At 37.2% G+C, this 12,854-nt stretch overlaps 1 long non-coding RNA gene across 1 annotated transcript; it reads right to left on the reverse strand.

Moving 5' to 3' along the window:
* Positions 1-11,805: 11,805 nt before the first annotated feature.
* LOC146145090 (uncharacterized) lies at positions 11,806-12,568 on the reverse strand. Its single transcript, XR_014498674.1, has 3 exons — positions 12,501-12,568; positions 12,175-12,242; positions 11,806-11,920 (listed from the first exon to the last, which is right to left on the reverse strand). It is a non-coding gene; the product is annotated as an uncharacterized LOC146145090 (long non-coding RNA).
* Positions 12,569-12,854: the final 286 nt, after the last annotated feature.

Raw genomic sequence — 12,854 nt, forward strand, 5'->3', positions numbered from 1 at the left:
ATAAAAATGTCAAGCGCAAAATTTAATCATTGCGTTAACGTGTTTCAAAAGTTCGAGTCCCCTGTTGCTACAAAAAATGTCAACAAAAGTGTAATAAAACGATATTATTACAATTGTTAAGAATAGGTCGTAAAATCGCTTTGCATTTTAGCACGATTAAGTGGTGCTTACTCCAGATGACGACAAGCCATTAGTAGTGGTATAACGGAATCGCCATACATCTTTACATCACAATCTTGTTTCATCCGCTATGTTCCAATTTTCAGTTATGGTTACATTGCTTTCTTTGAACTCCCTTATTTTTGTTTCAATGAATTTATGGACGCTGGCAAACGAGAACATGTATCCTAAGACTTGTTGTAAAGTGAACTCTCGGTGATTTATAATTGTGTTGTTGCTTTAGAGCAGTGTTTCCCAACCTGGGGTCCACGGACCCCTTCCGTGAGAAAGCATTTGGGGGAAAACACAAAAAACGATCTATTTACTTTGGCTTGCCGGATAGTAAGCCGAAACGGTTAAAGAAATATATGCCAGAGGAACCTATTTTAAAAATAATTGCTACATATTAACATGATAGAAATTCCTAATTACAATTAATTTGTAATATATTTGAATTTGACCAATCAGTGTAGCCAAAATATTTTTTTTAGTTTTGCTGTACAGACTTTTATGTCTTTTAAAAATACCTACGGGTTGTCTTACATGTTTATATGTTACAAATACCATAAATTATGTTGCCAAAATAAATAGGATGGAAAAAACAAAGTTGTAGGATAAAGTATTTTACAGGGCATGCCAAAATTTGTTTGGTGTTTACTTTTGTTTAACCAGTGCATGTAAATTTAGGAACATCAGCCCAGTCAAGTGTTTTTAACTGCCTTTATTTTTATTTGAGAAAATTAGATTTTTTGAGAAAAAAAAGCTTCCCTTGTAATTATGTTTTCTTTAGGGTTAAAATGAAGAAAGCGTGTTGAATAGGGTTTTTTCTAAATGCTGAATTCTAAAAACTTACATGTCATGAGTCCGAACAAAAATCCTAGATACTCTTTTTATGTTTTTGGAGTGTGTTTTTCACGCAATGGGCCTTTAAAAGATCTGGAAAGGGTATTTTAGAACCTGACAAAAAAATTGCTGACCACTGTTTAACTTTTTTATGTTCCGACAGTTCATTCCGTTCCTACAGCTTCGTTCGTTTCATTCTGACAGTTCATTCTGTTCCTACAGCTTCGTTCGTTTCATTCCGACAGTTCATTCTGTTCCTACAGCTTCGTTCGTCTCATTCCGACAGTTCATTCTGTTCCTACAGCTTCGTTCATCTCATTCCGACAGTTCATTCTGTTCCTACAGCTTCGTTCATCTCATTCTGACAGTTCATTCTGTTCCTACAGCTTCGTTCATTTCATTCCGACAGTTCATTCTGTTCCTACAGCTTCGTTCATCTCATTCCGACAGTTCATTCTGTTCCTACAGCTTCGTTCATCTCATTCCGACAGTTCATTCTGTTCCTACAGCGTCATTCATTCCATTCCGACAGTTCATTCTGTTCCTACAGCTTCGCTCATTTCATTCCGATAGTTCATCTCATTCCGACAGTTCATTCTGTTCCTACAGCTTCGTTCATTTCATTCCGACAGTTCATTCTGTTCCTACAGCTTCGTTCATCTCATTCCGACAGTTTATTCTGTTCCTACAGCTTCGTTCATTTCATTCCGACAGTTCATTCTGTTCCTACAGCTTCGTTCATCTCATTCCGACAGTTCATTCTGTTCCTACAGCTTCGTTCATCTCATTCCGACAGTTCATTCTGTTCCTACAGCGTCATTCATTCCATTCCGACAGTTCATTCTATTCCGACAGTTAATTCTGTTCCTACAGCTTCGTTCATTTCATTCCGACAGTTCATTCTGTTCCTACAGCTTCGTTCTTTTCATTCCGACAGTTCATTCTATTCCGACAGCTTCGTTCATCTCATTCCGACAGTTCATTCTGTTCCGACAGTTCATTCTATTCCGACAGCTTCGTTCATTTCATTCCGATAGTTCATTCTATTCCGACAGTTCATTCTGTTCCTGCAGCTTCGTTCTTTTCATTCCGACAGTTCATTCTGTTCCTACAGCTTCGTTCATCTCATTCCGACAGTTCATTCTGTTCCTACAGCTTCGTTCATCTCATTCCGACAGTTCATTCTGTTCCTACAGCGTCATTCATTCCATTCCGACAGTTCATTCTGTTCCTACAGCTTCGTTCATCTCATTCCGACAGTTCATTCTGTTCCTACAGCTTCGCTCATTTCATTCCGATAGTTCATTCTATTCCGACAGTTCATTCTGTTCCTGCAGCTTCGTTCATCTCATTCCGACAGTTCATTCTGTTCCTGCAGCTTCGTTCTTTTCATTCCGACAGTTCATTCTGTTCTTACAGCTTCGTTCATCTCATTCCGACAGTTCATTCTGTTCCTACAGCTTCGTTCATTTCATTCCGACAGTTCATTCTGTTCCTACAGCTTCGTTCATCTCATTCCGACAGTTCATTCTGTTCCTACAGCTTCGTTCATCTCATTCCGACAGTTCATTCTGTTCCTACAGCGTCATTCATTCCATTCCGACAGTTCATTCTATTCCGACAGTTAATTCTGTTCCTACAGCTTCGTTCATTTCATTCCGACAGTTCATTCTGTTCCTACAGCTTCGTTCTTTTCATTCCGACAGTTCATTCTATTCCGACAGCTTCGTTCATCTCATTCCGACAGTTCATTCTGTTCCGACAGTTCATTCTATTCCGACAGCTTCGTTCATTTCATTCCGATAGTTCATTCTATTCCGACAGTTCATTCTGTTCCTGCAGCTTCGTTCTTTTCATTCCGACAGTTCATTCTGTTCCTACAGCTTCGTTCATCTCATTCCGACAGTTCATTCTGTTCCTACAGCTTCGTTCATCTCATTCCGACAGTTCATTCTGTTCCTACAGCGTCATTCATTCCATTCCGACAGTTCATTCTGTTCCTACAGCTTCGCTCATTTCATTCCGATAGTTCATTCTATTCCGACAGTTCATTCTGTTCCTGCAGCTTCGTTCATCTCATTCCGACAGTTCATTCTGTTCCTGCAGCTTCGTTCTTTTCATTCCGACAGTTCACTCTGTTCCTACAGCTTCGTTCATCTCATTCCGACAGTTCATTCTGTTCCTACAGCTTCGTTCATTTCATTCCGACAGTTCATTCTGTTCCTACAGCGTCATTCATTTCATTCCGACAGTCCATTCTATTCCGACAGTTCATTCTGTTCCTACAGCTTCGCTCATTTCATTCCGATAGTTCATTCTATTCCGACAGTTCATTCTGTTCCTGCAGCTTCGTTCATCTCATTCCGACAGTTCATTCTGTTCCTGCAGCTTCGTTCTTTTCATTCCGACAGTTCATTCTGTTCCTACAGCTTCGTTCATCTCATTCCGACAGTTCATTCTGTTCCTACAGCTTTGTTCATTTCATTCCGACAGTTCATTCTGTTCCTACAGCGTCATTCATTTCATTCCGACAGTTCATTCTGTTCCTACAGCGTCATTCATTCCATTCCGACAGTTCATTCTGTTCCTACAGCGTCATTCATTCCATTCCGACAGTTCATTCTATTCCGACAGTTCATTCTGTTCCTGCAGCTTCGTTCTTTTCATTCCGACAGTTCATTCTGTTCCTACAGCGTCATTCATTTCATTCCGACAGTTCATTCTGTTCCTACAGCGTCATTCATTTCATTCCGACAGTTCATTCTGTTCCTAAAGCGTCATTCATTCCATTCCGACAGTTCATTCTGTTCCTACAGCGTCATTCATTCCATTCCGACAGTTCATTCCATTCCGACAGTTCATTCTGTTCCTACAGCTTCGTTCATTTCATTCCGACAGTTCATTATGTTCCTACAGCGTCATTCATTTCATTCCGACAGTTCATTCTGTTCCTACAGCGTCATTCATTTCATTCCGACAGTTCATTCTGTTCCTACAGCGTCATTCATTCCATTCCGACAGTTCATTCTGTTCCTACAGCGTCATTCATTCCATTCCGACAGTTCATTCTATTCCGACAGTTCATTCTGTTCCTGCAGCTTCGTTCATCTCATTCCGACAGTTCATTCTGTTCCTACAGCTTCGTTCATTTCATTCCGACAGTTCATTCTGTTCCTACAGCGTCATTCATTTCATTCCGACAGTTCATTCTGTTACTACAGCGTCATTCATTCCATTCCGACAGTTCATTCTGTTCCTACAGCGTCATTCATTCCATTCCGACAGTTCATTCTATTCCGACAGTTCATTCTGTTCCTACAGCTTCGTTCATTTCATTCCGACAGTTCATTCTGTTCCTACAGCGTCATTCATTTCATTCCGACAGTTCATTCTGTTCCTACAGCGTCATTCATTCCATTCCGACAGTTCATTCTGTTCCTACAGCATCATTCATTCCATTCCGACAGTTCATTCTATTCCGACAGTTCATTCTGTTCCTGCAGCTTCGTTCTTTTCATTCCGACAGTTCATTCTGTTCCTACAGCTTCGTTCATCTCATTCCGACAGTTCATTCTGTTCCTACAGCTTCGTTCATTTCATTCCGACAGTTCATTCTGTTCCTACAGCGTCATTCATTTCATTCCGACAGTTCATTCTGTTCCTACAGCCTCATTCATTCCATTCCGACAGTTCATTCTGTTCCTACAGCGTCATTCATTCCATTCCGACAGTTCATTCTATTCCGACAGTTAATTCTGTTCCTACAGCTTCGTTCATTTCATTCCGACAGTTCATTCTGCTCTTACAGCGTCATTCATTCCATTCCGACAGTTCATTCTATTCCGACAGTTCATTCTGTTCCTACAGCTTCGTTCATTTCATTTCGACAGTTCATTCTGTTCCTACAGCTTTGTTCGTTTCATTCCGACAGTTCATTCTGTTCCTACAGCGTCATTCATTCCATTCCGACAGTTCATTCTGCTCCTGCAGCGTCATTCATTCCATTCCGACAGTTCATTCTATTCCGACAGTTCATTCTGTTCCTGCAGCTTCGTTCATTTCATTCCGACTGTTCATTCTGCTCCTGCAGCGTAATTCATTCCATTCCGACAGTTCATTCTGTTCCTACAGCTTCGTTCATTTTATTCCGACAGTTCATTCTGTTCTTACAGCTTCGTTCATTTCATTCCGACAGTTTATTGTGTTCATACAGCTTCGTTCATTTCATTCCGACAGTTTATTCTGTTCCTACAGCGTCATTCATTCCATTCCGACAGTTCATTCTATTCCGACAGTTAATTCTGTTCCTACAGCTTCGTTCATTTCATTCCGACAGTTCATTCTGCTCTTACAGCGTCATTCATTCCATTCCGACAGTTCATTCTATTCCGACAGTTCATTCTGTTCCTACAGCTTCGTTCATTTCATTTCGACAGTTCATTCTGTTCCTACAGCTTTGTTCGTTTCATTCCGACAGTTCATTCTGTTCCTACAGCGTCATTCATTCCATTCCGACAGTTCATTCTGCTCCTACAGCGTCATTCATTCCATTCCGACAGTTCATTCTATTCCGACAGTTCATTCTGTTCCTGTAGCTTCGTTCATTTCATTCCGACTGTTCATTCTGCTCCTGCAGCGTAATTCATTCCATTCCGACAGTTCATTCCATTCCGACAGTTAATTCTGTTCCTACAGCTTCGTTCATTTCATTCCGACAGTTCATTCTGCTCTTACAGCGTCATTCATTCCATTCCGACAGTTCATTCTATTCCGACAGTTCATTCTGTTCCTACAGCTTCGTTCATTTCATTTCGACAGTTCATTCTGTTCCTACAGCTTTGTTCGTTTCATTCCGACAGTTCATTCTGTTCCTACAGCGTCATTCATTCCATTCCGACAGTTCATTCTGCTCCTGCAGCGTCATTCATTCCATTCCGACAGTTCATTCTATTCCGACAGTTCATTCTGCTCCTGCAGCGTAATTCATTCCATTCCGACAGTTCATTCCATTCCGACAGTTCATTCTGTTCCTACAGCTTCGTTCATTTTATTCCGACAGTTCATTCTGTTCTTACAGCTTCGTTCATTTCATTCCGACAGTTTATTGTGTTCATACAGCTTCGTTCATTTCATTCCGACAGTTCATTCTGTTCCTACAGCGTCATTCATTCCATTCCGACAGTTCATTCTATTCCGACAGTTAATTCTGTTCCTACAGCTTCGTTCATTTCATTCCGACAGTTCATTCTGCTCTTACAGCGTCATTCATTCCATTCCGACAGTTCATTCTGTTCCTACAGCTTCGTTCATTTCATTTCGACAGTTCATTCTGTTCCTACAGCTTCATTCATTCCATTCCGACAGTTCATTCTATTCCGACAGTTCATTCTGTTCCTACAGCTTCGTTCATTTCATTTCGACAGTTCATTCTGTTCCTACAGCTTTGTTCGTTTCATTCCGACAGTTCATTCTGTTCCTACAGCGTCATTCATTCCATTCCGACAGTTCATTCTGCTCCTACAGCGTCATTCATTCCATTCCGACAGTTCATTCTGTTCCTGCAGCTTCGTTCATTTCATTCCGACTGTTCATTCTGCTCCTGCAGCGTAATTCATTCCATTCCGACAGTTCATTCCATTCCGACAGTTCATTCTGTTCCTACAGCTTCGTTCATTTCATTCCGACAGTTCATTCTGTTCTTACAGCTTCGTTCATTTCATTCCGACAGTTTATTGTGTTCATACAGCTTCGTTCATTTCATTCCGACAGTTCATTCTGCTCCTGCAGCGTAATTCATTCCATTCCGACAGTTCATTCTATTCCGACAGTTCATTCTATTCCGACAGTTCATTCCGTTCCGACCATTCATCAAATTAGTTTCGGCCCTATTCATTCCATTCCGACAATTCCGACCATTCCGTAAATTAGTGAGCGTTCCGACTATTCCGACCATTCATCATTCCGTAAATTAGTGTTACCCACAGCATTGCATGCCTGACATTTTTATACTTTATTTGGATAGTTAAAGCAAAACTGGTCAACTGCAATACATATTCAAATATTATCATCAGCAGTCGATTCTCATTACCCATCTATAGTTGGGTAATACTAATTTACGGAATGATGAATGGTCGGAAATGTCGGAACGCTCAATAATTTAAGTGTTACCCCGTTAAAACAATTATTAAACCAACGCACAATATTTGGGTTACAGTGGGGGTTAGCGTTTGGGTGAAGGTGGGTCAAGTGTTATTATATTTAATAATAATACTGTGAGCGTTCCGACCATTTATCTTTCCATAAATTAGTGTTTCCCATCTAGTTTGAATTTGTGAAAAATAGCTACTTCAAAAGTATTTATATACATGCCACTGTCAGTGCCTCCTAAGAAAAAAATAGACAGAAAATGGCCAATCTGTTCACGTTGTGCTCAAAATTACTATTAATAAATTTCTGGCCGGTAACTGTCTATACTCCACAGTTTTACCAGCAGCTTCTCAATCAAAAACTAAGCTGAAAGGTTGGGTGGCATTGAAGTGGGAAAAAAATCATACTGACCTAGAATTATACCACAACGATGACCCGACAAAACTTTTTAAGGAATTGCAATTACTTAAAATTTCAGAAATATATAAATTAGAATTTGGGAAATTTATGCACAAATTCCACAGCAATGCTCTACCTCCCACATTTAGCTCTTACTTTACTAAAATTTCTGATATACACGATCATGTTACTAGGTTAAAGGATACTAGGCAATTATTTTTACCTCGCACAAACACATCACTAGAGCAGAGATCACTTGGCTATCAAGGACCAGTGGTATGGGGAAATATTGATATCAATTTAAAATCATTATATATAGTGAAATGGGGCACCTTGACTGGTAAACCTGTTGGTTGTATCGGTGCCTCCTGGCATAATATTCTTATTGCATTTGTTGTTGTATTAACGTTATGTGCCAAAATAATAAAATTGAATTGAACGCACATAATTTGTGTTAGGATGTGCGTTAGCGTTTTGGGTTAGGGTGGGTCAATAATGAATATAATAATACCTGACCCACCAAATCCAAAGGCCAACTCGCACCCTAACCCAAATATTGTGCGTTGATTTAATAATTGTGGTAGGATTCTAGACCAGCGCCGTGCCTATATATTGAATATATATAGGCACGGGTTTCGTCGTTCTAAAAATGCCGATTTTTGCGTTAATTATACAGTATTAGGTTTTTTCTCTTCCAAATGATTAGAGTATGGCTGCTAAGTAATAAATGTTAATAAATAGTCGGAAAACGCTGTTACTAGCACCTTCCTCCATAAGCCGTAATGCAAAATTTACGCACTTTAGGACCTTTTCAAGATGGAGTTTCAGCGTTCTAATTGGCTTCAATTTTTAACCACTAGTTGCGCTATTCAGGTTTTATAGAGATCAGTGACCACACCAAAGAGTTTTTATTCCATGAGTTGAAACTGTGACGTCATTTCGCATATATCCTGTTTTATTTTACTTCGGCCTGGTCACGGTTGAATGCACGACAATAAAACGCAAGGTCATCTTGTTCGTCAGTTTACAAGGTTGCGAGTGACAACGAATTTCGTGCAATTTTGAAAGAAAAGGGGGCAAATTTACAACAATTAATAAAAAAGATACATTTATTGGCGAAAAGTACTGTTTATTTATTGTTTGATACTAGAAAAATGTGTATTGAGTTATAGCCTAGGTTACTTTATGTGTCAAAACTTCTTTCTTTTATTTAACTAAAAACATGTTTTTTTTTTCACTGAAGGGTAGTAAAAACAGATATTTCCAATTATAAACATGGCAAGAATGTGCTGTCTTCCGAATTGCGACAATAGATCGCCAGATGTAAGTCTGTTCCATGTTCCATCTAAAAGGGTATGATAGCCTAAATCAATTTTACACATAAAATGTATTGGGTAATTTTTGGCTTTTCCTAAATAATAATTTGATTGTTTAAAGGTATGCAAAAGTAATTTACTTAAATGGGCGGATGATTTGGAAAAGATCATATTGGGATGCAGGCAAGATAAGCAAATTGTTCAATTATATTTGCGAGATGTTGTAAAAATATGTGACAGACATTTCCATGCAACGGATATTGTATTTCGTAAGTTTGACATTATATTAGGACTTTAATTTGTTTTTCATTTTGATTTATTGCGTTCTTAATTTAAAGTATTTATTTCATTAGGAGGAAGTAGAAAAGAATTACGTGTTGGAGCATTGCCCACATTATTTATGCCAAAAACAGTAGTCAAAAGCATGCGACCACCCCCAAAAGAGCGCAGTTTGTTATGTGTAAAAGATGTGTACAAAAGCTTCACCTCTTTGAGGAAAGTAAATGCCCCGAAAGGTTAAACAAAATTTGTCAAAGAAAAATACATTTCGTTTTTTTGTTATAATGATTATGATCAAGCCAAATTTCGAGTTGATATTGCTTAAGACTATTCGCTCATTTGATGTAAAGAAGTGCACCGTTTTCAAAACACTTCAAAAAATTGAATCGTCTATGTTACATTATTTAACCAAATCAGCTGACCTACAGACCCAGTGTTTGATCCCTGATGTCAAAACATTAACAACCAGGTTTGAATATTGTGTAGTTAAAATTTAATATGTTATTGACATATAAAATTGGTTCCAAATTTAGATCCTTGAATTGCTCAATATTTTTGAAAAATGGTCAACAATGTTCAAAATGCAAAATGTTGGAAATGGCAAGAAAGAGAAAGTCCACTAAAAAAAACAGTTACAAAGAAAAAGTTAGAAACAAACCCCTAGCAAAAGTTCGATTAGGCCATTCGTTACCACTGAGAATGAAATGCACAATTAAATCTCAAAATGCAAGGTATATTACACAAATAATTTGATATACATGTATATAGTATAATTTTTAAACCAACTTGGTACTTGTAATTCTGTGTAGTCATGTAGTGAACTAGTAAAACTTTAAATACATAATTCAGTAAAACAGAATTATGTATTTGTTGAAGTTACAATTAATTACAGAATAAAAAAGTTAAAAATGAGAGCAGCAAAAATGATAAAAAGTGCTGAAGGACAATCAGTTGGGCCTGAAATATCAGATGATTTAAAAAAAATAATGGAGCTTGGTAGGTTGTTGATAGTTATTTCTATAGTTTTTGGTAGAATAATATTGATATATACAAATATAGTCTTTACAAATACAGTATGTAGACCACACTAAAAATGTTGCCCTTTTTACAGCTTTAGCAAGCACAAGAGTTAATGATTTTGTCCCATATAAATGCATAAATATTTTTAAAACGAATTCTCCTATATTTTTAATAAGTGACCCATCGCATCTAATTAAAACTGCTTGTAACAACGTTAAGTCAAGCAGGCCAAATGGCACCCGTTTGTTAAAATATAATAATCACTTCATACTGTGGGAACACTTTTGTCGAGTTCCGTCACTTTACAAAAGTGTTGAATTAAGATGTTGCAAATTGACAGACGCCCATTTCTCGCATAAGAGTTACGCCAAAATGCGCGTATGCCTGGCCGCTCGGCTGCTGTCTGGCTCAGTGGCTAAGTTGATGAAGAGTCGTGGCGGTAACGAAATGACAAGGAGCGCCTGGTTTGCTGATTTGTTTAACAAATGGTATGATATCATGAACACCAGATTAAGTGCGGGATACAACCCAGATCTTCAACCGTTCAGAACCTTAGATGACTTACAGAAATATTTTTAAAAGAATTAGAAAATTGGAAAAAAAGTCTAAGTGGCACGCCTTCCGAACAAGCCAAGCAATTTCTCAGTCAGTCAACATACGAAGGTTTAATAATTTCAACGAAATCTATGGTTGAGCTCGTGCAGTTTCTGCTAAAGCGATGTCCACCAGAAAGCTACATTTTAACAAAGCGAATAAATCAAGATCCCTTGAATCGTATTTTGGTCAAATGCGCCAATTAGGTAAGCGCAATGAAATGTCAGATCTCAACCAATATGCCCAATTCGAGAATATAATTGTCACAAAAAAGAAAATTAGGGCCCTAAAAGGACCTAACGTGAAGCACAGTATTAACTTGAAAACTGGCCCGGTTTCAAATGAATCTATGGCAAAACGAGTAATATACATGCATAAATTTAAACAATGAAATATTGTTATTTTAATTTTTTAATGCTTTTCGTTGACTGACGTTTTGATCAAATTTTACTTTAAGGTTTGAATTAATGCATTTAGCCTTTTGATAACAATGGATTTTTAAATAGAAATGACATATTTTAACTAGCAAATCCATAATAAAAGCATTAGACATTGGAAATAAATACTGAACATATGAAAAATCGATTGAAGAAAATATTTTGTCATGAATATTGCTACTATTATATAATTGCCTAAAATTGCTTTCTACATATATTAAAAGTTTAACTATTTCTTTTTTAGGAACAGTCAAGGTTCCAAAGTTATTATTATTCATTGTATGAATTAATGAGTCTTCTGCAACAGTAGCATATCATCTGTAAGATCATTAAGCATAATGAACTGTGACTCTGATAAAGACTTTTTCTTTAATTTTTGTAAAATATATCCACCGACATATTCAATAATGGAGATGTCATCTTTCGTGATAGTTGTGTCTTGCTTTGAATGAGAGGTCTCGACTTTTAATGTCAATATAAAATTTAAGTATTGATCAAATAGTTTACGGGTTAGGCGCAATGCTATATTACGGGGTAAATCAAACAAATTTGGAATAATGCTTAATCCATCACAAGAGTATTTGTGGAAGAGGATATGTGCAGTTTTAATAGTTTCAAATGTCTTTCTAAAATACACCAAGGCTCTTTCTGTAAGATCAGATTCCTTGCCTCCAGTCTTACACCACCAGGTAATGATTTCACATTTATGTATTTCTCTTGATAGTCCTGCAATTATACAGGGTTGCGTGATTTAAAATGTAGGTATAGACCCTAGGAATTTTGAAAATAATATTTAAAACTGGAAACATATTTTTTTACAAGAAAAAAATATTATATATATATGATAATAACTATACCAGCTAATATCTCATCTACCAGTGTGTATCAATAAATTGTCATATAGTAATTTTAATGGAACTCGAAAACTTGAGTGTTATTTAAACTAATATAAGTTTCTCATAACTAAATTCTGAAATTACCATGTTTTTCTTTCTTGTGCCATGCTAGGCCTGTCTGTGTTTTTACTTCCGTTTTGCAGTATTGACATCTGTTAAACAAAATTAAATAACTGGTTAAAACGCCAACCCAGAGAGTCCCACTAATGTGTCGGCGATGACGTTATTTGGAACAGTTATTTATACTCCTAACTTAAACAACTATTTACTATAATGTTTTAATTTTAAAAACAAAAATATGTAGCCTAATGACTGTATTTGTATTTTAACTAAAATTGTTACGCAGTCAGTAATTAAGTGTTAGGACATTTCTGTTCAAGATATTAGGCCGATTAACTTTAAAACCTTACTTAAATGTGCCATCTTCGTCCAATTCCGTCTCAAATCAAATCTCCAAATTTACCTGGCAAGATAGTTCATAGGTCATATTTGCCCTAACAACGTCTGGACAATAAATTTAAACTTAGCATTATTAGTTTGACCAATACTTATTGCTGTCATCTGCAAGTAACGGTCAAAATTGCATGAAATACGTTGTCACTCGCAGTCTTGTAAACTGACGACCTTGTGCTTTATTGTCGTGCATTCAACCGTGACCAGGCCGAAGTAAACATTTTAAAACACCATTGTTACGTCATTGTTTCAACTCATGGAATAAAAACTCTTTGGACCACACCCAATATGACTATATATCACGTATTATA

This window comes from Ascidiella aspersa, chromosome 5 (genome assembly GCF_963924565.1).
Source record: "Ascidiella aspersa chromosome 5, kaAscAspe10.2, whole genome shotgun sequence".
NCBI classification, from domain to species: domain Eukaryota; kingdom Metazoa; phylum Chordata; class Ascidiacea; order Phlebobranchia; family Ascidiidae; genus Ascidiella; species Ascidiella aspersa.